The sequence below is a fragment of the Thunnus thynnus genome, chromosome 2 (assembly GCF_963924715.1).
Source record: "Thunnus thynnus chromosome 2, fThuThy2.1, whole genome shotgun sequence".
Classification (NCBI taxonomy): Eukaryota; Metazoa; Chordata; class Actinopteri; order Scombriformes; family Scombridae; genus Thunnus; species Thunnus thynnus.
In genome coordinates, this window is record NC_089518.1 from 27123065 (window position 1) to 27150579 (window position 27515).

General features: G+C 42.5%; 1 protein-coding gene across 2 annotated transcripts in view; it reads left to right on the forward strand.

Annotated features, from left to right (window-relative positions):
• The first annotated feature begins 1681 nt into the window (after positions 1-1681).
• sema6a (sema domain, transmembrane domain (TM), and cytoplasmic domain, (semaphorin) 6A) overlaps positions 1682-27515 on the forward strand; it is a 105940-nt gene continuing 80106 nt past the window's right edge. For both annotated transcript variants that reach the window (XM_067613560.1, XM_067613566.1), the window contains exon 1: positions 1682-2837. The gene's annotated coding sequence lies outside the window, so the exon portion shown is untranslated. The remainder of the gene's footprint in view (positions 2838-27515) is intronic.

Consider the following 27515-nt stretch of genomic DNA (forward strand, 5'->3'; position numbering starts at 1 on the left):
GGCTGTTTTTGTGTAGCACTAGTACTTTCACTTTTGATGATAATACTTCTGTATTTCTACTTAATTTTGCAATGGAATATTTTCACATGAATTCATTGGTAGATTCACTTACGTAAAAGCTCTGAGTAATTCTTCCACTACAGCTGTGGTGTGGCAGTTTTTCATTGACAGGGGAAAAGAGGAGACAAGAGGTGAAATGTTACAGGCAAAGGAAATTGCTGCATGTTGTTATAAAGATTTTATTGCTACAAAACTGTCTAGAGGAAGGCGAGTGCAGTTCCTTTAAAATCTTTAAGGCAAGAAGCCAGTTAAATAAGCAGGGGATGACTGTGACACTGGAAAGGTAATGTTTTAGATCAAGTAGCAGGGGTTGGAGAGGACATGCTGCTATACTGTAAGAGCTGCTGTAATCTAGTCAGGAGAATATAAAAGCCTGAGCTGAGTCCATGAAAAGTCACTGGTGCATGCTCTCTGTCTGTCCCAGTCCGGGATGTGATGGTTGCTCCATTTCAACCACTTCTTCTCCACACACAGAGTCCTAATGCACCTGGGACGACTTTAGCAAGATAAGTGAGATAAGCTCTGACACGAGCATATTTCCAGAGTTCAAACTAACTGGTGTGTATCTTGACATTATTGAGCTGGAATTATATCCTGCCCGCCTCCCACACTTTGCAACACTTCCACTTCAAAGTGTGTGTGAGTGAGTTTTAGAGAGCAAGAGAGATAAAGAGACAGATTAAAGAATATAAAGATGGAGAGGCTGTGTGAAATACAGAAAGGTTATATGTAGTTTGTTGTGGTTAGAGGCTTGTAGCATTTGCATGACTATTGATGTTAGCACAAAATGTTTTCCTCAACCGGTGTTGTGTACAGTATCTATAATGATTCACCTGTGTGAACAGCACATACAGTATAAACCTGCACTCTCTCTTAGGATGTTACTGAACTCGAACAAGCCTGCCAAACGTTAAATTGTAAGACGTGATACATGAATGCACTTCAGGCAATTAATTGCCAAATAAGTGCTTGGATTTGCATATGCCTCAACCACATTTGAACCCCAGTCTGTTTATAATAAGATATTTTTGAACAAACTACATAAACAGAATCCAGATCTGCCTGAGTGAATGTTAAAAAAATAACAAACTGACTATGCTTTTTCCATCTCGTGCACGGCCCCGCATGATGGTTTGATTGCATGATGGTAAGCGAGTTTTGTTTTTAAAGCAAATTAAATGATAACAGATGAAGAGAGGATTGGCAGGCACGAGCACATTAGGAACAACAGTATAGTGTTTGGCACTGGGCCTGTGTAGGTAGCACTGTATTGAGCTGTTACAGTAACAAGACAGCAATGGTGCCTGACAGGCTGCTACTCAAGAGCGCAATTACACAAATACATTACACACAGACACACAGTCACACACACGCACACACACACACACACACTACTGCTTTCACAGGTGGCCTGTTATTGTATAATGATAATCCCAACGTCTCACACACATGAGCTTTGTCTCTCTGGAGCTGATATACTGTATATCTATATATGATCTAGATGTCTACACAGGTGTGTGCACTGTAATGTAATGTCTGCCAGTGTATGTTTGTGTATCTGAGAGCGTTTAAGTACTTATGTTTGTGTTTTGTGGCAGGCTTGCAGTTTTCTATCTGACAAATTGGTGTTGATTTTGGTTTGGTTTAAGGCTAAGGTGTGTGTGTGTGTATGTGGCAGAGAGAGGGTGGGTGTGTGGAACCACTGACATCAGATTGTAGCCTAAATGTACCATGGATTTAAGCAACAACTTTTTTTTTTTTTTTTTTTTTAACTTTGCTGTACTTTTCAGACTTTACCTGATGGCCCCCTCTGATGAGATCGGAGCTAAATATATGAGGGCCCATTTGCAAAACCCAAAAGCATGTGTTTCTGTGTGCGTGCACGCATGCTAGACTGGAGACCGGGGGGGGGGACCACCAGGGAAGGAAAGGCGGCCCTGAGACTGGAGACAACAGACAAGAGAAGCTTTGAACCTGATCACATCCCGATTTGCCTCGGCAGTGAGGAGAAAAACAACGCACAAAGTAGTCCTGCGGGTGGCACAAAGGAGGACCTGCATCTTTATTGTGTCTTCAAAATTACCAGTGACAGTTTGCATGACACAGAGCCAGCCGACCGACCTGCATGGCTACATAATGCCAGTTAAACTGAATTTCAATTCCACCTCTTGACATTTTTTCTTTTTTTTCCAGTGTCGAAACTATTATTAGCGTCCAGGCTTTCTCCTTCTCCAACGCGCATTCTTATGAAATGCCGCTGCGTAAAAATAGAAATACAGTTGTCCATAACTGGCACCCATTGACACAATAGCTCCCGTTCTGGAGACGTAGCTCCTCCCTATGTATGTGTGAGAGAGAGTCTGTGTGTGTGTAGCGGGTGGGTGACAGCTGGGCTCGCTGCGCTCTGCTCCAGTCTGGTAAGAAGCTTCATCTCCAAATAGGATGACCGTCGGCTTTTGTGGAAGGGACTGCATTCAGCTCCGTAGCTAGTTCTGGGACACCCGGTTGGTTCCGTCCGTTCAGTTTACCTGAGGGGAGTTTAAAAGCCAAAACGTCGTTTTTTTCCTCTCTAGTGTGGATTTCCGATGGATATTCCGATTTGAAGAGGTGTGATTCGAGCGCGGCATGTAACAAAAAGAAGCGCAAGAGAAAAGTAGCGCTCGTATTGTTGTTTTGAAACGGGCACCGTCTGAACTGCTTTGAGAGCCATATCTCATGGATTACTAATAGACAGAGCCGTACAACCACTCCGAGGCATATCCATTCATGAGCTGAAGGTAAGATTTATTTGTTTATGTGAAACTTTAAGTGCGCCTCTAGCCTGTAACAGTCTTTCTCCAGCCCCGGAGGCTTGTTTTCTGTGTAAGAGCAGGCTGCCGGGCGACAAGTGCACAAGCCTCACAGGGTTACTTTATCAACTTCGGGTGATTACGTGTATTTATAAAGCAATTTGAAAGTTATTGAAAATCACAAAGTGCCTATTCTGAATTCAAATGATGACTGCGATGCTTTCCCACAAGAAAAATATTTTCTGCCGATATAAACAGACCTCAGTTCCGTGCGTAATCCCTCTTACGCTGTTTACTACCCATATGGAATAAATAAGTGTCAGTCTCAGAGGATCTTGGCCTATTGCATATCGCGTATATCGCATAAATTCGAGCAAAACATTATCAGTAGACTATCATCCAAGGTGGCATAGGCTATATGAAAATGTGCTGTGTGGGAACTTACAGGAGTCGGACCGACTGTTGTCCATTGACTCCTCCGTCCAACGATGTTTTTTAAAGCTCGTTTACTCTCAGTAGATGATTAAAAACTGCAGCCACAAAACTACCAGCTGTAGATCTAAAATAAAAATGAGAAATTGCAGTAATTTTATGAGCCTAATAACATATTCATGACTGATTTGTTATGAAAACGCACCAACACTCAAGCGCTTGCTCCATTATTACAGAGCATGATGGGATTTTCATTAGCAATTTTTTAAAAATGTGACTGAAAATTCAGAATTAGAGTAGTAATTTACATGTAGATTAATGACGCAGGCAGGCTGTGTTTACAACCTTTCCTTCTATTCAGTTCTTTCTATAAAAGTCTAATCTAAATCATGGGGATTTGATGTGGATTTATTGGATATTTTACATGTGCACATTATTCTTTTTTATTGTTCTTACTGTAGGTGAGTTACTCAGATAGCTGTGACTTTCTCTCTGTCTCTCCTTTTCACAAATATATACTTGCGAGGGTATGTTCAGGGATTTCATTCTACCAGGGGGCGTAGTGGTCACTATTGCTTTGGCCCAAAAGATCAATCAAATATTTGTAATTCTGACCAGGAGACAAAATTACCCTGGTCTCAGAAGTGGATTTGCCATTAAATGAAGTGCTGCTGCACATTGTTTCTTTAACAAGCTGGGAGAGGAGATAGAGGCCTCACAAACCACATCCAGCAGCCTGACTGCCAACACCCAGTCACTCCCAATGGTTTTCCTCTCCTCTCCTCTCCTCTCCTCTCCTCTCCTCTCCTCTCCTCTCCTCTCCTCTCCTCTCCTCTCTCCTCTCCTCTCTCCTCTCTCCTCTCCTCTCCTCTTCTCTCCCCTCCTCTCCCACTATGAAAGACCTCCCCCTCTTCCATACGCACTGATAAAAGCTGAAAAAAGGATTTGACAACTCTAAATGTGGGTTATAGATTATGAAGCATGCAAGGGTGATGATACAAATGGGTGAATCCAAGGAGTATTGAATGGCCATAGCAAACTGTGCCTCTTGTCAGCTGATTTTCAGCAGCAGCACATGGTGTTTTGGAAACATGATATAAGCCTTTACAAAAAAAAAAAAAAAGGGATTTTATGCCAACTCTGAAATGAAAGGGTGTTGTGTTTCATCAGTTTTTTCCTGAAATCACTGGAAATATTCTGTACTCATGCCTATTGTATGTTTTTTTTTTAATCTGTGACCCTATGTTTTTTGCACTCGGTATGCATACTGTGCTGGAGGTATAACACATAGATCTTGAATGTGAAATAACAGAATGCTTTAACATTTTTACCACCACTCCTCCTACAACATTCGCCTCAAGGCATTCAAATGTCCTGGAGGCATTTTTTGAGATGTTGTACAGGCTTTAAATCCCACCACACTGTTTCATAAAAGCAACAACACCACAAACCCAGAGTGCTAATCCTGCTATTAACACTTTATACACTGACATGTTGTGTTGCTGAGACATGAATTACAGCATGATTACCTTTGTGACAGCAGCCTGCCTTTTCTCTTCCCGGAGCGGCAGAATATAGCAGGGCGACCAGAGTTCTTGCTTGTATTTGGAGCAATGCTCCGTGGAGCGTTTGATCCTCCGATCCCCTAACAATGGCAATGGGGATGGCATTGTGTGTGACTGATGTGAATTTGTCACACTGTATGTGTGTACATGTGTGTGTGTGTGTGAGAGAGAGAGAGTAAGAGAGAGAAAGAAAAAGAGAGGGCGAGAGTTGGTATTTAGCTTCGCCAGTTGAGGACAGATACAGATGCTGCCTGAATACAGTAGGTCTGAATAATTGATAAATGGCTTTACTCCTGTTCAAATGAATTGGCCTTCTATTATAAACAAGACCGGTCAGCTGCCATTAACCAATGGTCCTCATTCAGTTAGTGTCAATACCAAGCATTCAATAGTGTGTGTATTTATGCATATTTTATAAAAGCCATGTTTTATTGATGATCGTCCTCAGTGTGTGGGCTGATTTTTTTTTTTTTTTTGAAAGAATTAGAGTGCGAGAAAGCATCAAACCCCTCTCACTCATCTGGATGTGATTTATTGATGCTTAACCCATTTTCCAGATTCCACATCTTTCTAAATTGCCTCTGCTTCAATTATGCCGCCTTAACGCTGAATGACAAACCCGCTATAATAGGGAAACAGAAAAAAAAAGAGGATAATCATGAGATTGTGTGTATGTTTTAGCGCATTTTGTTGTAGAAATACAGGTCAGCATAATCAGAGAAGCTTGTGTATTTTAATGGAACTGTCCATCACAGGTGTTACATGGCACATTTGCTGATTTAGTCGCACTCGAGTTTCTTTTCAGTAGATTCAGATTGAGTGGGAGTCTGTTGTGACTCAAGAGGTATAAAAAGAAAAAGGAAGATATTCTAACCTGCTATAACAAATTACACAACGCCCTCCCCTCTGTATAAACATTTTTTTGCTTAACCTTTTGCTGCTCCATCTCGCTCATCTTTTTTGTGGTTATGATTTCCCTGACCCTCAGAGGTTGAACTCATTATTTGATAAATATTTTATTTGATCCAAGAAAACATACCGAATGATATCATACAGGATAAGATGAGATGGCAGACCCATGTCTAAGTTTTCCGGTATCAGTTTTGTTTGCATATTTGATCTTGTGGAGAGCCAGCACTTTATTTGCTCAACACACCTCATCCTTCATAGTTAAATTGAACACATTGTCCACTGTTTATAGAAGGTGATAAATGATATCCAGTATACTATAGGGACCTAATATATCTCACTGTGCAGGATGGTCCAGTGTGCTCTATCCACATATAGCATGGCTCATTGAAAATGTAATCACTCGCTAATCACTTGCTTCAGCATGTTGTTCCTTGTCTCTCTCTCACACACACATACACATGCATGCATAACTTTCCAGTTTCCAACTTTCATTATGTTGTTCTAACTCGCTGCTTTCTTCCACTTAACCTTAACCCTTCCAGCTCCCTATAAATGACTCTACAGTTTATCCATTGGATTAACCGTCCATGTATTAACCACTCTTCGTACTCGTTACATTAGCATAATTGATTGAGCGTGTTGTGCATGCCAAGAAAGCCAGAGGCATGAAGGACCAAGCAAAAGGCTTATTTTGGGCTGGGCGCCGCTTGCCAGTGGCAGAATTGGCTGAGTGTCTGTTGGTGTTTTGGCTGTTGCTCCTTGGCAAGACTTTGTTGTTAGAAATTAAGTGAATTAGAACGTGATAGCCAGCCCATCTAGGAGAAGATTGTTGAGGAGCCAAACTTTGCCAAATGGTTGCCAAATGAAAACGCATCCACAGGAACATTTGCAATCAGCTTAAAACATCAGGTTTCTCTTCATGGAAATTTTTTTATTTTAAATACTTAGTACATGTTGCATTAACATGCGGTAATACCTTTGTCACAGCTGAGTTTGGTTGCCTGTCATTACTGAAATGGAATGGAAAGGAAATGCATTTGCAGAGATAATCCAAAAGCATCAGGGCTTTGTGCGATTGCCTAGGAGAGGGATGAATGACCGGCCTTGAAAAGAGCCAAGTCTTGTACTACAGATCAGATGATGTAAACTGTGATACACAGCGTAAAAATATGATGTCCTAGTTCCAGTTCTGCCACTGTGCTTTTACAGGTGAGAGCAGCCAGCTGTGAGTCGTGGAGACAGCAGTGTATTAGGACTCATTAGGTCCGTCTTGCTCTGTGGTTCTTTCTGTGGTTAGTTTGCTTGTTGGCAGCCAATAAGGAGGTGCATGTCATGTGGATGTTAAGCATCAGGAAAACTCTGCCACCTCTTCATTTGCTTCTAACTCTGCGGGAGCGGCCTTTAACGTACTGTGTCTATGTGTCTTTCTGTGTGTGTGTTGTGTATGTCAGACCCTTTCACATTTTCTGTGTGTTCTACTACCACCACAAAGCACCGAGGGTGGCTAATGGTGGGGGGGGGGGTTTAAGTGTGTACTCACTGTGTGTACTCTCTCGGCATGTTTGTGTGGCGTTGTTCGAGTGCATCTGTCCCTCCTCCCCAGGCCCCAGCGATTGGCACTGCATCTCTCATCTATTAATCATAGAGAGCGCTTGCTCTCTCATTCCGTTGCCATAGTTTCAGGACCTGAGACAGTGTTGGGGTGCCTGGCTGCCTAGAGAGAGGAGAAGTGAGGGGAAGAGGAGGAGAGAGGAGGGAAGGAAAGGAAATTAAAGGAAAGAGGTGTTACTATAGAGAAAAGGAGGAAATGGTATAAACACCAGAGTGAGGGGAAGGCGGAACAATTGAAATAGAGCAGAATAGGAAAGAGGGGAAGTGATTGAAAGAGCAATGGCAGGCTAACACACTGAGCAGGTCCTCACACCGTGGACGAGTATGCTTCAAGAACCAAAATGGATTCCATTTTTATCTCAGCAGTGAACCCTCTATCTCCTTCTGAGCGTTCATCTTTTCAGTCTCTCTCTCTCTCACACACACACTTATATATATATAATCTCTCTGTCTCTCCGCTCTTTGTTTCCTAAAGAGAGCAGAAGAATATTTTCACAGTAGGCATCATCTTGTGAATAGTGTGCTCATGGGACTGGTGCATCACCAGTGTGTTACAGTACATTGAGCGTCTGTTATTTCACCTTGCTTTACAATGGAAAACGCTTTCAGTGAGCTGAGATGGAAGATGGGCCAGGGCCTCCTGTTTCATGCTCAGTTGGATGTTTTGATGGTAAATCATGCTGAATTCATGTGTTATTCAGTGATGGATTACAACAGAAATCGGCCTCTATGGAAATTTCCAAGGCAAGGAGTACCTCTCGCTATCAACCCTCATTTCTCTGTACTTATCTGTCTGTCTCTTGTTCTTCCTTTTCCAATCCTATTTTCTTTCTCCTCCACATTTAGATTTCCTCTCCGCTGTGCAGAAGAAATACTGAACATGCATTGTTACTTTCAGGGAAGCTGCTCTTGTTTTGGCTGTAGGCTTTGTACCTCCCATATGACCTCATAATCTCATTTGGGTGTTTTAATGGCTAACCATGCACTACCGTGGTGGTTGTATTATCGCCTTGTCTCATCACATCATACCCTGCTTGTGAGCATTTCCAATGGGAGCTTTTGGAGTGGAGCCAACCAGCAGCACTGTAATCATGGGATTCTCAGAACACAGAACCACCCTTCACTCAAATGCGTGTACACAATTACACATCAACTCACTCATAAATGCACACAAATACACATGTAAGTGCACCAGGGCAATTTCTTTCATGTCACTAAGAGGGAAGAGGAATGAAGAAAGCTTGCCATTGTTGCAGTGCCAATGGGCAGAAACCCAAGAATACCTGATTGTAGAGTACACTGTAATTCTCCCTTCACCATGTGTGGACTTTCTACTGGGGAATTACCATCAGGGGACAGAAGGACAAAAGGAAGGAGGAAGTGAGAGGGTGCGTTTGCTCTTTGTGATGATGGCACCGAGGTGCTTTTGTGCCTTTGAAGTGATGGGATTGCAGGTGACATCATAGCGGTCGCATTCTCAGGTGCAGCAGGTGAATTAATCCAGGTGGGGGATGGGGTAAAGGTGTGTGTGTGTGTTTCTGCGAGTGCAAATCCGGCATTTTAATGCCCCTGAGTATCCTGTGAAAGCAGGCATGCATGTGTGTGTGTGTGTGTGCATCAGCCATCAAAGTAGAAGAAAGCCAGTGTGTAAGGTGATCTGTATGCTCATGGCAGAGCAGCAGTCATACTCTCCCAGAGGCTATAAGCCTCGCTGAATGTGGAACAAGCTGCTTCTTCTTCCAAAGCCCCACTGTTAGTTTCCACGCGCGGGCCAAACGAGGCTAGACAGATTCAGTTTATTATCCATGTTTCTGGATTTCCTCCATAGCAACATTTCTGTTCAAATTATCTGTCAGCAGGGATATCGTTTCACATAATCTAGTATCGATTTCTACCCTGTGATGCAAACATACGAGTTGGCCCTAAAACTGGCAAGACCTGCCCACCTCAAACAAGCAACGACTGATATCCTAGACAGCAGGTAATTTGTAACAACCATCCCTAGCTCATCTAACATAGTGATGATGATGATAGATTACTTGTAATTGGCCCTGGGTGAATATAAATTATTTCCAGGCGACTGGTAAATCTTTACAATGACATGTAGTTATTCTGACATATAAACACAAGACCTAATAAGGAAATGCTTTTACATTTAGCCATATGAAGGCAATCAAAACAATTACATTCAAGCTGTGGATATTACTCGCTAATATCCGAAACCTTACACAACCAACATTATTTTAGTTTATGTACACAGTCTCCCTTAAAGCAAATATAAAAATACTGACTACATGTGTTCTTTGGAGTTCCCTTCAAACCTTGTTAAGAAACCAGTCCTCTCCTGGTCACAGTGGCTGGCAGACTACAAGTGATTCCCCCGAGGGTCCTCTATTTCAGAATCCAATCAGGCAGAACTCGGAACAATATTACCTCTGTGTGTGTGTGTACATTTATTACATAGCTAATGAACAAATTGCAGCCATGTGGCATGGTCTGGTGGCGTGGCCAGTGAAAAAAGAAACACACACAGGCTTGCAAGCACCACACACAGATATACTCACACACACACAGACACACAGACACACAGACACACACACACACACACACACACACACACGCCCAACCACAAGGCCCCCAGTGTTCTTGGCCTGTCTGTCCATCAGCTCATGCGGAGCACTGGGCTGGGAGTACTTATCATCACTCTGCTGAGTGGAGGCCTCACAAAGGCCCACTCACGTCACACACACACACACACACACACACACACACACACACACACACACACACATACGTGCACACAATTCAGTCAGCACAAGGAGACTGCTCAGCAGCCCGGGCTGCAGGACTGATTAAACGTATGGTGTGACAGCAGCCTGAGCTGACACTGGGAGGAAAGCAGACTACTAGCAGGCAGGTAGACAGGCGATTCCATCTCCTACAAAATACTTTTATATACCACTAATTTGTTTTGTCAAAATATGCTTTGGGGAAAACATAAATGCTGCCTGAAGGAGGCCATGTGAATAGCTGAACACATAAAACACAGGATTTTCACACCAGAGACCAAGGTTCTTGTGCTGTATTCCACGTGTTTTTAGGTTTTGGCGAATAAAACACGTTAAACTGACATTAACTGATTTTTTGGCCACTTGGGGGCAGCGGAAACAAGTTGTTAATGCAACACTGACATATTATCACATTTTAAGTTGATAAAGTGAATTTTTTAGCAAACAGTTTCCTATTTACACATCCAGCAGGCACAGAACACAGTCGAGTGGATCTGCAGAGTCAGGTGATAATTATCGGTGAATTAATAGTTACGTGTGAGCTTGTTCATATGCAAGTAGTCATGTAATCCATTGTTAATGTAGAGATATCAATTACAGCTGCTTTAAGCTTTGGAAAAGATAATATTTTTGGCTACTCAATGAAAAAGACAAATCATTCTGTGTCATGCTTCATGTCTTTGTAACAAATTTTCCTTAGCCATAACTAAGTCCTCAAAGTCCCCTAAAGATGACCAAAAGAAGCCTAATAATGCTTCATGTAACATGAACCTTTTGCAGTGAACAGTTAGTCGATGTGCTCAAAATAAATGTTTCTATACTGATAAAAAACGGAATTCAGGTGGCTTTATGTGTTTGCTATTGCAGATTACTTGTGTATGAGACCAAGTTGAGGAAGGAACATTTTGGGAGAGCACCAGGCTGATAAAATGGCTGTTAGACAGACAGTGATGGAGATATCCAGTACAAGCAGATAATTAGGGTTTAGGGGGCAAGGAGGAATGTACAGAGTTAGTGAAGAATCTGGGATATTTAAGCAGACAGGTAAAGAGGAAGACAGCCTGTCAGAGAGAGTAATAGAAAGAAGCTGGACAGTTGGCAAGAGAGGCAGGCAGTGAGACTTTGAGGCACACAGAGCGAGAGAAATGCGACACATCTCCCTTTCAAAATGAATTCTTGTGAAAAGAAATAATATTTCACCTCGCCCCCATCCGTCCCTCTTTAATCTGGACAAAAGTTGCTCTGTATGTGGGCAGGTAATCAGGCAAGCAGGTTGATAGGCAAGAAGACAGACAAGCTGTGAGGCAGGAAAAGAGAAGTTGTGCATTGCATGATAATGTATTCATTCATCCCCCACTCTGATAATGTTCACAGCATGCTTGGCTTGATTCATTCATCACAGTCTACTGGGGGGGCTTTTTATTTGTTTATTATTTGTTAAAAAGCCTCTTTGCTTTTCTAAACCTGTTAAGGTTTTGATTTGTGTGCTGACTGGATTATTCAGGAGGTGATTGCTTCTGGGTTTGTGCAGGTGTGTGAGGGTATGTGCATGTATTTTAGCTAGCGTCTTGTTTGTGTATGTATACACCCTTGTATAATTGGGTGTGTGTAGAGACTGAAAATTCTGCAATGAGGCCTATTTTGGTCTCTGAGTAGTTTGGTTTGATTGGACAGCATAGCAGCTGCATACTGAAATGCTGTGTCTTTTGATCTGCTCCCATCCTCAACTAATGTGGGACTGTCTCATCTGTTTCACTGATACGTTATCTGTATTTGTGTCTTGTGGGATCGGTTTAATTTCATCCAAATAACCAACAAATCTTCTGTTTATTGATTGTGGTATTATACAGCAATTGAACCCTTGATTATTTAATTGGGTTCGGAGTCTGAGGGAGGAGGTATGGCTATGCGCCCGGCTCTTCTGAAGAGAGTTTGATGAGTCAAAACTGCTCAGACATCACAGCAGAGAATTATTCCTGTTTTTGGATGAGATTAATAGAGCACGTTTTTTTACTCGGTATTGAACCCTGTTTGTATAAAGGCTTTAAGCTGCTGCTCTCAGCTGCTTGACTGGTTAGGTAAAAAAACAGATGATGGCCAACTCATCAGTCACCCCTTCTTCAGTATATCTCCTCCTCCTTATCTTTCTTTTTCCTTTTCCGTGTTTGTGTCAGAGTAAATGTGAGCTAACACTGGGTGCATGAGATCTAGTAATGCTAGCTAGCCTGGTAACTAGATAGGAACACATGACAGCAGGTGAGGCTATCTAGACTTACTATCCGTAAATCATTTACATGGCCTTGCTGCTTCTCACAAACCAGGAATGGCTCTTTTACAACTTTGCACGATTAATTTTATCTGATACTCTGTCTTTTGTGTTTAATTTAAATCAATATCAGAAGATTGTAGGGCTTTTCATCTGTTTATGTTTATATAACAGTTAATCACATTTGGAGGTGTCATTAAAAAAAAACAATCTTTCTTTTTACATCCTCTTCAGTTATTAGAAAGAGTAGTGTTGCTTTTGTCTGAGTGTTTTTAGAAAGCAAACACATGGCTCTACTACCTGGTCTCCATGTTGAGTTTACACAGCAAAATTACAGTACGTTACATCACCACACATGACAACAAAGAGAGGAGGTGGGATGAGTCTTTGGAGATGGTGCAGCTCTGACCTAGATAAGATTGAGAGTGTGGAGTGTTAAGTCGATCCTGTGGTGTAGTCCTATTGTTTTCATCCAGTCTGTACCTGACTTTGATCCTCATCCTTCCCTTGTGCTGCGCTGGATTTGCGTCTCTGTTCAGTCCTGTGAGGCACAGTCATCCAGGGCCAGCCGAATTCCCTCAAGCAGACCGGTTGATTGTTGCAGACTCTATCTAGAACAAACAGGTTTTCATGCAGCCAGTCGATAAGATGGGACATGCTGTTGTGTTCTCACTGGCGCCGCTGCAGCAGTCATTTGTTTCACACATTAACAGGTGAAGGACTTAGTGTGCGTCTTTGCAAGTGTGTACGTATATATGTGTGTGTGTGCTCTTGTGTTAGTCAAGCTGTCTAAGTGTGGGTGACCCAGACTTTGGTAAATGAACAGTCACAGATAGCACAGGCTGCTCAGACAAAGATATTTCATGTCATTACAACACTGTGAAGAATGAGGATGTGGCAACAAATGGAATGATTTGTGTACATTGCCAATGATGCATACACACACACGCACACACACACGCGCGCACAGAGGTCCATGCACTTTTTATGCACACCTGCAGGCCCTTACATGCCCACATAAACATAAACATGTGAACTCAATAAAGCAAGACCAAAACCAATAAACCTGACACAGCTGAGCAATTAGGTGACAGGTTTGAAATACAATCCATAGAATCTAGTACATAACTGGCATTCTGTCTTATATTTATTTATGGCTGCCTTGGTCTTACATGCTTCAAGTAGAACATATTGACTATATCATCAAACAGTATATATGGTGCAGTTTCGCTTGTGGGCTCAAGACAAAATGAGAAAAGCTTTTTTTTTTTAGCCATTTTAGTACCACTTTCAAGCACTTTATTTAAATTTCATAGAAGCGACTCACTTACCTATAAGTGTAACCCACTCATGGTTCCCTACTTTTTAATATTTGAATAGTTTTTTTTTTTCCTGCACCATGAGGTATGCTGATTTTGGAGGGCAGGCCACTGCGGGGTTTCAGATATTTTCATTTCCACTTCAAACCAGCATCTCAGTCTTGTTCAGGGTGATTGTCTGTAAGAAGCAGCCTATATGGCCTCAATTACCTGGGGAGGCTGTATTTCTTACCTCCACCACTTGCATAATAAGGCGTGACTTTCTATTTGAGTGTGCTCATTGCTTGTCCCACCCTGGAGGCAGTCAGATAGTTATTCCTTCATCACGGTGATTTCCATGCTTGTAACACTGGGCTAATTACTATAGTAAATACTGCCTGGGCTGTGACTACAGCATCAACTAAATAGAAGGGGTGAGCACAGGGGAGATGCTTTTAATGAATTGATTGTTATTTGGAAGCCTCTGCGAATGATTGGAGTCAGTCTGACACAACAGAACTGAGAGTAGCACTATTTTTATCCAAAGCGCCTCAGCATGGATGAATCAGTCTTGTAGTGTGCAAACTTTTGACAGGTACTAGGATGTAGTGGCAGCACTTCAGTCAATTTAGGATAATCCGAAATGAGCAAAGTCTCCCATTCTGTCCTCACGGAGCAATTTCTCATCCGCTTTTCATCCTTAATTCCTTGTGCCACTATATTGAGATTAAATAAAGATTGTGGTTGGGGGAGATATCGATTTTAGTGGCTAGAACGTTAGCCGATTCTCAGGAGCTTTTTATAGCCATTAGCGATGGTTATTCATTCCCTGGGATGCATTGTGTTACATTTAAGGTGGGTGTAGGAGCGGATGGCGAGATTGTAATCAATAGAAACATTAATACTGTTTTTGCCCTGCATGTCTTTCTTCGCTCCTAAAGAACAACCTCTGCCTTCCTCTTTTAGACTAAACAGCCGCTATCATGAGTTCCACTCATGGTTCAAATGAGCTTAGATATCGTCCTCATTTGATGCGGTCATAAGAGTGCAGTAACAAAACCATAGAAGGAAGGTAAGTCATAGGAACAGCTTGCTGACTACAGTAGGCCTGCCATATGCTTCAAGTAAACAGAGCTAAAAGGAGATATTATTCACAGTGGGATGTAATGAGGAGCTGAATGCAGAGAAAAGGGGGGCACCCGACAAGTGAAGAGGCTTTGGTTACCCTTTTAACTGATAGCTATCGCTCATACGGACAGATAGAGGAGCGCACCTGCATCGCAGCTATTTGTATGAAAGGACAAATAGTGTATTTTATTACCTGGCAGATGATGAAACTTTACCCATGTCTGGGGTTTTTTTATGGTGGAGTTTGATGAACAAATACATGTGAGCGATAACAAGCTTTGGACAAGCTTTTATGGCCCCTGTAATGGTTAGCTGGAAATTCTAGATGATGTGCTCAAGAATGCACACACACTCACATGCAAAGGCACACAAATGTGTAGGTATGTATGCACTAGTAAATATATATCATAGTTATAGCCTCTCAATGTCACGCATACATCCACAGCTACACGGAAGCACACATTACCTCAGGGTGAAGACATGCAATGCTATAGACTGGGTTACGTATGTGCTCCTCTCTGGTATCTACTATCAGGGTTTTGGGCTGGGTTCTGTGTATCAGGTATCGGTGGGTCGGACATGTGCTGGGAGTCGGATGACTTTCTGCTCAGATGATGATCTGATCCGTGAGAAGCCTGATTCTCTGACTCAAGTTTTCTTTGTTTTGTTAGTGTCAGATGCCTGCTTGAGACCACAATTTAATGATGAAAAGAGATCAGCCAGGTTGTATGAACTAGAGCTGAAACTATTAGTGGATTAATTGGAAATGAAACTGAAACTTAATTAATGGTTTCATATTATATATCGATTAACCATTTCAGTCTTATATAATATACTGTTATTATCAAGCAGAAATACACAACATTTGTTGGTTCCATCTTCTCAATTACAAGGATGTGATGCTTTTCTTTGTCATATATGATAGTAAACTGAGTATCTTTGGATTGTGGACTGTTGGTCTGATAAAACAAGCACTTTAAATACATCACCTTGAGCTCTAGATAATTATAGGGGCCATTTTTATTAATTTCTGACATTTCATATACAAAATGATTAGCTAATTAATTGAGAAAAGAATCTGCGGATTAATCTGTAATGAAAATAACCATTAGTTGCAGCCCTATTATAGACCCTATACCACTAATCCAATGTACAGGTGGGAGATAATGTTCAAATATAATGTGAAATATACTGTTATACCATTTATACAGAAGTAATTTTCTCTCTAACATCTCTGACCATTGTTAGCAATGTTGGCACAGGATTTTTTCCATTATTGTGATGAAAAACTTTACTTTACTGGCTCAACCAAAAAGACAGTGAATATGTATTGTATAAACAGTTTCTAAATTGAATTGCATAATTTTAATATTACAATACATACCCATATCATCATATAAAATAATGTGTTGACGAGTGAGATAGACAGTTTTATCCATAGAGCCCGTCCCTAGTGCAATGGTGGTATCTAAAATTTAATCAATCTAATGCCGTTGTCACAATGAGATTGGTAAACCTTGCAGATTTAACACAAACAGTAAATTGTTCTGGCTGATGGTTTCTGGCACTATCATTCCCCGCAACTCAACTGGGAGTACTAAAACAAGGTACGATACAATATTGCTACATAATATAACACTTTGTTACACCATCTGTTGTTTCCAATTCCTTTCAATTACAATATGTTCATGAATTTCAACATAAAAGTGCGGCCAAACTAAGAACACTGAGTCACGGTTTCTAACAGAGGGACTATTTACTCTATTATGGATTTTGGCAGTATGGTGAATATAAAGTTTGTTCTTCTTTGTGATGTGATGAAAAGACATGTCAGAGTGAGTGTAGGTAGATCTGTTTATGGGGTGTATTCTGTGTTTCCTGCTTTTAAAACATACTAAAGATCTGATTTTTCATCTTCAAACAGAAAAGAACATGATTCCTCTGAGTGTCGTTGAGCGTTCAATCTTAACCCATCTGACTGCATTTCCGCCCACCCACCCTGCAGGCTGAGGATGTAAGCTATAGTGGTCGATCACAAAGAGCCATTCAACAAAACTTCCTCCCCCAAACAGATCAAATGTATAGATAAGACAAACAAACTCATGTCGGGTACCCGACCGAATCATACGATATTTCCCCCCCCATCTCTGTTTCAGTCGATACGGCAGTTCTTTTGAATGTGGCAGATGATTCTGTTCTCTCAGCCTTTAAGGTATAGAGACGCAGAGAAAAGTATCAGGTGCTGAGAAAAGCTGATCTACCTGCCTGAAGGCTGTGAATATCTAGATTTGTCTCCACAGGATATATTATTTACATTTATCATTTGGTTTTGTGCACAAACAGATATTTTGACTGGGTGAGACAAGACAGCAAAATAAGGTGACATCTTTGATAATAAACAGTCACTGCTGTGTTTGCAGTTCAGTCCCCAGAGAGAGAGAGAGAGATGACACTGCAGCCTGAAACAACAGTTTCATTCAGTTTCTGTTGATTGTGTGATTTGTTGTTTTTTGTCTGTTGCTGTTGCTCTTTGCCTCTATGGTAGCTCAAACTAATTACCTAGCTCTTTTTCTATTTACTCTATACAAACCTGTTGTCAAAAACCTCAACAATTCCTGCGCATTAGTGGATGTTTCTCAGAAAAGCACTTGTTCCCTTCCTTCTTCTTAAAGATTGCAGCTGTTGACATGCTGCGAGATTTGGAGTGTTTCTGTGAGTAGGAGGTAAATGAGGAGAAAAGAGAAGAGAAAACACAGTAGATCTGCCTTTGGTGGAGGTTGGCCTCTCAAGTGCACAGTATGGTGCTCTTGTAGTTGAAAGTGTGTGCATGTTTTGGCGCGAACACGTGTGCGAGTGTGTGCACATCAAAGTTTTTGTTTCATGTATTTTCTCTGTGCTTATGCCCACCCTGCTGCGAGCTCGTGTGTACTTAGGTGTGCGTGAGTGAGCGTCTTCGCTTCTCCGTCGACCCCCTATGATGTAAATATTGCAGCGCTGGGAAAGCGGGGCCAAGCGGACCCGGGCCGGAGCAGAGGCGAAGCAGGGCAGACAACCTGCACACAGACCTTTCTTTATATCCCATTAATAACAGAGTTCCACGAAGGACAGCCCGAGGCCAGCAAAGGTCTGTCAAGGTAGTTCATTGTGCGAAAGGAAGTGAGTTGTTCATATGGTAATAGCTGTTGGAGCGGGTTCCTTCAAAGCCCGTTTGTTTTAGTGAAAGTTGTAGTCACTCATTGAGGGGGACTGGATGGAATGTGACAGGGTGCACTGCTGTTTAGTTACTGTAGCTGAACTGACCCTGAGAAAGGAGAGCGAAGGCGGAGGGAGGAGGAGGAGGAGGAGGAGGAGGGCGGGAGGAGGGTCAGTGCAGAAAGGAACAGAGACGAAGAAGAGGAGGAAGGGAGAGAATAAAAAAACGGACAGAACAGCGGGGGGGCAAAAAACAGAAAGGAGACGGACGAAAAGAGAGGATGCTTCATTATGGCAGAGGCAGTTCTCCGCTTGAATCTGTTTATCTATTTAGTCCAAAGGAAATCTTATTGGTGAATGCACCGCACAATGAGATGGATTCTTCTGAAGTCCCTTCTACTAATGAGCCAACTTGTCCAGAATCATCATCATTCTAATTATTTCCTTCATTTTTATTTACTGTTCCATTTATGGTTTTTCTATTTATTGCATGCTGATTTGCTGTTTTGTTTTCTGGGTCAGGGAAAAGCTGACTCTTGTCTTTTCTCATTAAGCTACGTTAAGATAATGGTTATAAAAATGTTGTTTCTCTGCTGGGGAACATTTTTGAAAGGTTTCAGTAAATTTTGCCGACTTGGGATGATTGGTTTCAAAATGACTGTGTGCTGTCACATATTTAGAAAAACCAACCAACCTGGTAACCTGAACAAACATTTTTTTCTCACATTTTTTTGTGATTAATGAGTCATTGCGTTTTTTTCTGTTAATAATGTACCCACTGAGATCATTTAATCTTATCTTAATGTGTACTCAGGCTCAGCTCCACCAGGATTTGTCCCTTCGGAAGAGGAGGCTTTGATAATACCTTGTTTGTCTAAGCTTTCATATTCGATGTCGAGTTGTTTCTTTTTCTAAAGAACACAAAGTGTTAAGTGGACAGCAATACTGTGTGTGTGTGTGTGAGTGCTTGTGTGTGTGTCAGTGCCAGTTTGACTGTCTGACATCCCTCTGAAGCCATTACAAGGTAGGTCTAATCTGACAGATGTGATGATGGATGATGACAAAGAATCACACCCCCCACACACAGACTTGTTGTGCGTGGGCTGCATCACCACCTTACACCGTGATCTTTCACTCAAACCCAAAACACCAAATAAGACTGGCAAGGCCGCAGACAGAGACAGAAAGAGACAGAACGAGACAGATTGTCAACCCTGTCCCATTTTTCTATCTCCTCAGTATGAAATCTCTCTTCTGTCTCCGCTCTACCCGGAGGTCACGAGCTAATCAAAAATGTAGAGACCTCCACAGACCTTGGCCAGACTCCCCATTATTTGGGTTAAAGCTGAGCTGCAATTGGTGGAGCTATTTTAAGGCACTGGCTGCTGCTTGCCCTGTACTTCCTATATCTCTCAGTGGGAACACAGAGTCATTGATCTATTGCCTCGCAGCCCTCCCGCACCCCCACCTCCTCTTAGTGAGAACCCACAAAGCAGCAGCTTTCACCTTCAGATGGCATACTAGCTATACTGTAAGGAAATATCAGTGTGAAAAGAAAACGTTTGAAAACGCTTTAAGTGACACAATCAGCTTCACATCACAACAGTCTGAACCTTTTGAAAGAATTTCCTGCTTACTGGTTGGTAGACAGAGGCTATGAATTGTAGTTCATAAATTATGGACCTCTAGACCCTTGCCTTTGCAGTGTTTGGGAATAGAAAAATATTCCTCAGGTATGTGAACTGAAACAAAGATAAAATGGTTCCTGACTCTCCAGCCAAGCATTAAATAGCCTGGCTGAGCACTACTGCTGATGATGATGAACAAAGAACCTATGTGCCTCTCTTTGAGGGTAGATATTTTTCTGTTTCTGTTTTTCTGTATTGCTGCTGCTCAGAGGGGAGTATTCAGCTGCTTTTTTTTTTTTTTAATATAATGACTTTTTGGAGTGGATCATTTAACTGAAGAGTGACTACGCACATTCTCTGTATTGGATAAACCTCTGCACTGCTTGGGATTTGGAGCCGTTTCTATGGAAAATACTGATTATGTCATACGTTTTAGGAAAGATTTGGCACAGAATCCGATAACATGATCTATAGATGCCACTATGACGCCTGACTCTGCTATAATTTTGAAGAAGTTGTGAGGTTACTGTGCAAGCTTCACCTGTTCTGGCTTGTCGGCTTCTCTGGACACAGTTCAGTGACATTGGAGAGGAGGGTTAGCAGCAGGAGAAAGGATTTCTGGAGAAAAGTCATGTCCACAAATATCCCACATTCATCTTCCTCTCTCTGTCTCTCTCAGTCTGACTCACTCTCTCTCTGTTTCTCTTTTCTCTTGCGTTATGTTCTCTAAGCTCTCTGCCAACGGTTGGTCCAGAAGAGGTGAGAGGAGAAAACGACACGTTTAATCCTGGAGTATGTGTATTTGTGTATTAGTGTTCTTAGTGAGGGTTAGTGCCAGACTGTGTGCAGCTTGCATGCCTAATCTCTATAAAAAGTCAATACAATGTAACTGTTTTTCTAAGAGACGAGGAGACTTAAGGGATGTTTGAATGTTAGAATAGATGAAAGTTGAAGGCTAAGTAATTCACAAGAAATCCTCTTGAGTCTGAGTTGAGATGTAACGACTTTGGTTAGTTTTGACTAATGAAAAGGTTTACCCAACGTACAGGCACGGAGAAATTTGCCCTTTTTGTTAATGCTCATATTGAAATGAATATCATCAGATAGCATTCAAAAACCCTCAAAAGCTAATCCAGTGCCAATAAGCAGTGGGGGAGGGTCTTGCTCAAGTGATAATGCAACTATTGAGACATCTCGTCACTGTGACATGTGTTTTGGTTCACCAGCAATCGGGGCTGCTCATTCAAAAGTTCCCCCTGTGCCCACTCAATCACCACTTTAGTTTACATAGCCTGTCCCCCTGTCTGAGGTTCCTGCTGCAGACTCTCCTGCTATGTCTTTGTTTGTTTTGGTAATGGATTCCAAGTTGCTATTCTTGCTTATGTCACTTGGTGATTGATGGGAAAAATTCACCTTCTCTTAACCCCCCCCCCCCCACGTTTCCCCCTTCTCCTCCCAAAGCCATCCTTGTGTGCCTTCCAGGATGAACACACATTGAGCAGAACAAGTTCCATCCTATTCTCCTGACAAAGTGACTCACTGGCATCCGGATGCTCGCTTTTTTGGACCAGCGGGCTGTGCCTTTAAATCACGAAGGAGACCTTGCTGAAAACAAGGTTGAATCTGTGTGGCTGTGACAGTGCAGCCTACCAAAGGGCAGGCTGAGATTATATGCGTGGACGGTTTGGGGGTCCCTCTATTCATCGGCCATGTCACCCCATGGGGGAGGACTAATTGGTGGCCCCAGAGAGCCCCCTGTTTTGTCCCTGGTGCTCACAAAGGCATCGGGGTGCGGTCGCCTAGAGGATGGGGGTGGAGGGAAGCAACAGCGGGGACGGAGAGATGAGCAGGTTTCCCATAGAATAGTTGGCTGGGATGAACTGGAGGGGGGCCTCGCTGCTGGGTTGCAGGGGGACACGACACACTCATTCACTCACTCACTCACTCATTCACACACACACACACACACATATATAGACTCACTCAGTGGGGGACTCTGGTGCCAGTTGCTGGCCTCCTCCTCTACAAATGATCCAAGGCTGACCCACATAGTCAGCCATGTGTGAGGCTTCCCTTTATCCCACAGCCCAGTTGAAACATTGAGTTATGGGTGTTCTCTGGTGCTCCCTGCCTTCTCGGCTGGGACTGCACTGGGGCCCCATGTGGGCTGACATTGTTCACCCCGACCCAAGGACAATGAAGCTGTTGGCTAGGCCGAGAGAGAGAGGGAAGGGAGGGGGGGAAAAATGGGTGGAAGAGGAGAAAGAAAGAGGGAGACAGAGAGAAAGAGATTGAGATGGACAGAGTGAATAATTGACATAGGAAAGGAATGGATCGGAGGTACAGATAGAAAGATAGGAGATATAGAGGGTGTTTGAGGTAAAAGATACAGAGAGAGATTGCATCTTTGTTAACACAAGGGGAAGAGATAAGAAACTTTGACGACAAAGGTGAAGGGAGACAGAAAGATAGGTATGAGAGATAGAAAGACAGTAAGACAGATGGTGAGACAGAAAGACAGAGCCAGTATGAGAAAGTATTGATTGCAATGTGTGCTGGGTGTCTTCAGCTGTCGTAGCTGGATCCAGAGCGAGGTCGTTAGTGTCTGCAAAGCATGGAGCCATGGACATTAGTGGCTCTTTAACAAACTCTGTATTGATTGGGACTTAGAGGAAGACTTACATGTATACCGAGGGATAATGTCCTGTATGTAATTAGCGCCACTGGTCTGATAGTGGAGCCGGTGACATTGCACAGGACATAAAGGCTGGAGGAAGGAGGGAACCATTACTCTCAATAAGAAGGATGTTCTTTTTCTTCTTTTTTTTTCTTAAAGTAAAAGCTTCATTTCATAATTTCTCTCACAGCAGTTTTTATGAGCCTTTTAGCCTGTTCACCCTCACTGATATTCAATCTAGATTCAGGGCATTTTATTCAGTTAAAAGCAGCTGATGAAGCTTATACTAATAGTTTATCTTAAAGGCATAAAGAGGATAAATCAGAGAATGGGGAGCTACAACTCTGTCATGGATCATTTAACGCGTTCTGATTCTCTCCTCGCTTCCGCCATTTCTCTCCCTCCACATTGGACCATGATTAGTGGTGGGCCCAGCTCTCAAAGGGAGCTGTATAATTGACAAATGACTTTAGCTAATCAAGTGATTGTGGTGATGAGAGAAAGTGTTGCCTCATATGCTGCGTCGCAGGTCAAGCATGCACACAATCAAGTATATTCACAGATGACAGATGTTGCAAGAAATGTTGGGTTTTTTTTTTCCGTGCCTGCTGACCTGATATTACACTGTTGCTCCTTTTGTGAAGATCACACAATATAATGAGGAATGTAGGAGATGTCTACTGAACGCGTAGGATGATTGCATCTCTGCATGCGCACTTCCCAACATACAGAAGATTAACACCCACACTGTTTCTGAACTAAGATGTTTACATTACCCAAGACAAACATATTCATCTGTCAGGCCTCTTTTTCTTGAAGAAGTCCCTCTGAGCTATTTGTTTTGACGTTTTGCAGCATTGGCGTTCATGGATATAGATGAAAGATGGTGCTGAATCGAATGATAAAAGCCATTTGGTTTCGACAACAGTCCTACAGGCAGCTGATGTGTGTCAGCTGTCATGTATTTAGATATGTTTGCGAAGATCAAACTCTTATTCATGTTGGACAGTAAAGACTTTTTGCGGAAGTCTTAGATGGCATCTTTAGAAGGAGCTTTATCTCAAAGGCTTTGTTGCAGTTAATTGCTTGTAGCATGACATATTGTATGGCTAAATATTTAGTTAGTATAAATGCTTTTGTGCGCTTCAGTCACTTTTTTTTTTCATTAAAGTTCTTATTCTATTCTCGGCTTATACTTTTGCTCAGCTTACCTCCTAGTTTGACTGGTTTTGAAAAACAAAGGATTACTTCTGACTCAGGGTGTGTGTGTGTGTGTGTGTGTGTGTGTGTGTGGTGGGGGGTTTCGTTGATGAACAATCCTCATATATTGTACATACTTCCAGCACACACACCACACCAAACCAGTAGCATGTCATCAAAAGCTCAGATTTAAGCGCTGTGTGTACGCAGCACGCTCGCTTCTGGAACCCATTTTAGAGTGGGGTAAAACCACATGAAAGGTCTGCCCCTCTCCTTCCGCCCATACCCCCATCCTGCTTCCCCCTGCTGCTGTTAGAAGATTAGACAACTTTACTGGATCTTATAATCAGAGATGTCAACCACAGATGAAAATGCCCAGCCAAATGCATTTTGATAGCTCCCAAGAAGAGGGAGACATATGCAGGTCATTACGCTTTTTGCTCAAAGACAGCTGCTGCCTCTGAATCTCAGGACTCCCTGAAAGTCTCTGGCATAAATGGAAGGTAATTACCATATCAGAGATCAAGACTCTGGGCTCTGACACCACTTTTTCAATTACTCAGAAAGGTTGTTAAGATGCAAATTCAACAAAATGGCTGAAACCCCCAGAGAGGGATACAGTTTCACACCCAAAGACGCTTCTTGAGTTTCTTAGCTCATCGCATTTTGACAGACAAAGAGAGATAGAGAGAGAGAGAGAGGAATAGAAATAGAGGTTGGATGAGGTGATGCAGGTTATCTATAATTCATTCTTTTTGTTAGCGTGACAACCCAACTTCTCGTTTGAGCACAAACTTCTCTTAATTGTATATTCTCGGGGAGGGGGTGGTGTTTTCACTTCTAAGCATGCAAAGTCACCTTATTAAACCTTGATGCAGGTCTAATTTAATGTTGATGTCGTGCGGAGAGTTTGAAATCTGAAATCTGGTACATATTTTTTCGGAACAGGGACTCCTCCTCTTAATCTGTCTTCATGACAAAAGCGTTCTTTCATCAAATATACATGAGAACGTTGTCCTTAAACTATGATCTGTAGCCTCTTAAAACGGATATTTATCCAGAGAGTGTTTCCTCGTCATCGCATATGAAATCACCTCATTCAAATTTAATTTGCAAGATTCAAACTTCTAATATTTAGCTTCCTCAGATAATATATTGCAGATGAATTATGCATCAGCAATGTACAGAACGGTACTGTATGTCTCCTGCATATGCAAATCTGTGATTGTGCCTTCAGCACACTGAAAGAAATGATTCATAGTATATGTAAAGGAAAATATTGCCGAGATAATACACAGAATACATGTAGTCATGACAAACCAAACATAGATGAAAGAAAAATGTTTGTATTGGAAGATAAAAAGACTTGCTTCTCTTTTCTTAACTCAACCAAGAGTGGTTTGAGCTCACCGCACAACTGACCATGTATCTGACTAACCAACATTGGCATCCTTAAAAGTCTGGTGCTCTTGCTCTTGCTGTCGAAGCAGCAAGATACGGTATGAATGATTTGAACAATGCTTGAAAGTGGCACAGCTTGTGTTTCTGGTCTTGAAACACTGAACCGTTTGTAGGCGTTGAAGAGAAGAAGAAGATTTTGTCCAACCAGTCCTGGTAGCGAACAGCAAAGGCATCCTGAAACTTAAAATGTCCTCTGTCTTCGACTGATCTGCCCGGACAATGTGTGTGTGTACTGTTTGTTTCTTATGGCTCCCTGTGGGGTAAATATGGATACAAGAAATGGCAGCAGAAAAGATTAAGGGGAACTCAGCATGAACAGTAACTGAGAGATGTGGAGGAGCAGCCTGGTTAGACTGGTGCTGCCAGGAACGCTGGGAACACTGTGAGTGTGTGTGTGTGTGTGTGTGTGTATGCCAGGGCCTGGAGGAGGGAAGTCTCTCGCTGAGGTCATGCCATGTAGGCCTCTCCACTGGGGCCCACCCTGCCTGGCAGCCACACACACACACACACACACACGCACACACACTGGGGCTAGTGCCAGATAGAGAGTTGAGGAGACTCCACGGCTCTGTTGTATGAATGGCTGTCTGTTAACTCTGTGTTGCCCTCATCATGATGGCCTAATTATGACGGAGCTGGATTGTGTGGGTATGGGTATAGTATGTGTGTGTGTGTGTGTGTGTGTGTGTGTGTGAATGTGTGTGTTTGAGTAACTGTGAGAGAAAGAAAAAGCAAGAGAGAGAGAGAGAAAGAATGACAGATACAGGGACATAAAGGCCTTGTGCGTTCATGTGCAGCTTGTTCATTCAGTGTGTGTGTGTGTGTGTGTGTGTGTGTGTGTGTGTGCGGCCATGCTCCCAGGGTATTCCTATGTGCCGGATTGCTGGAGTGTATCAACAGGATGTTTCTTGTCAGTGAACACTTAAGGTAGGATGTCTTCATACTGTGAAGGAAGAAGAGACTCCTACAAGCACCGGAGGGCTTATGTAATCATTCATTAGGAATACATATTATGCACATATACATAAAGTTTGCTTGCTTTCCGATTGTTACTGCCGTGCCCAATTTTTCCCTCGACAATCTATACAGAGAGCTCATGCATTATGCAGATCACACAAGAGGACCAGTTTGCTCTGTGAGGGGAGAGAGGAAAGCATGACTCCACAGCGAATTATTATAGCGCACATGCCACAATGTTGTTTACACATTCTTATATATTCACAAAGAAAAGGCAAGAGACATGCGATGATTGGAGTTTGTGTGTGTGTTTTTTTGTTACTTTTCCCTCGCTTCCTCCATCAATGCTGTTTCTTAGAGTTAATAAAAACACTTTGGTGGCAAGGGGGGGGATTTATTTGCATTTCCATGCCATCCCTGTCTTTGTTTTCCTTTGAGTAAACATGAGTGTATCGCATGTGTGGTGCCCTCTCTTTCCTCACCCACCACTCTCTCTCCCATTCCCTCTTTAGTCTAGCACTTATCCCACTTCTCCCTTGTGTAGATTATTTGTGGTGCCTTCTCTCCTCACCCCTCTTCACCCCCCACACATTAACAAGGAGCCTCCATATTTACACCCAACTCTCTTCTCCCTCATGCCCTAGTTTCTCCACCCTCTTTTCTCCGGTAGTGTCATCCCCCTCACTCCTGTGTATCCCTGGTGTATACTCTCCTCTCTCGTTGCCCGTTTATGCCGCTCTCTATGGATGGAGCCCCCACAGCCCCCATGACTCCCATTCACTTATTGGTGCCATTGCAGCGGCATAATAACTTTTAATCGGCAGTCCTCCCTGTGCTCCCAGTGTTTCATTATGGCCTTGGCACCGCTCCCTGCGCAGGCGGTGGTGATTGTTGCAGGAACTGCTCTCAGTGAGCTTCTGTCGGTCTCTTACTTGATTAGAAGAAAATAAAGAATGGGCACATGAGGGAGGAAGCAAGAGAACTGAGAAAGATAAAGACAGAAACTGAGCAAATGACATATTTGCTTGGGGAAGAGTGCCCTGTAGAGTAAGAAAAAAAAAAAGAGATGGAGGCAACAAACTATTAGAAAGAGAAACAGCATCTCACTCAGAGTTTGCTGGAGTTTGAGAGCGTCGGCCGGCTTGCATGGCGAGCCAGCAATAGACGTCACCTTTGCTTTTAAAATAGTTAATCTGCTCCTGGAGGGACAATGACTGCTTTAAGTCCCTCACATCTCTCCCTCGCTCTCTTCTAAGTCCCTCCCCTGAGCTAAAACCCTCCGAGGCACATTGCTCGGATTAGCTTGTGTTGTTGTTGCATCTCTTCAGCACTATAGTACCAGCTCTAGATGCAAATACATATTATATGCTTGGAAAGCCATGCATATGAGGGTAAGATGCTTATCTGTGAATAGAGGGGGGGGGTTGATAAATTTGTGATTTGTTGGTTTATATAGTGTTGATAAAAAGAAAACATAAATCTGGTGATGTTAAAGGATAATGTAGTATTGCTTTTAAAGGAGCATACATAGTCCCAAGGCTTCAGATGAC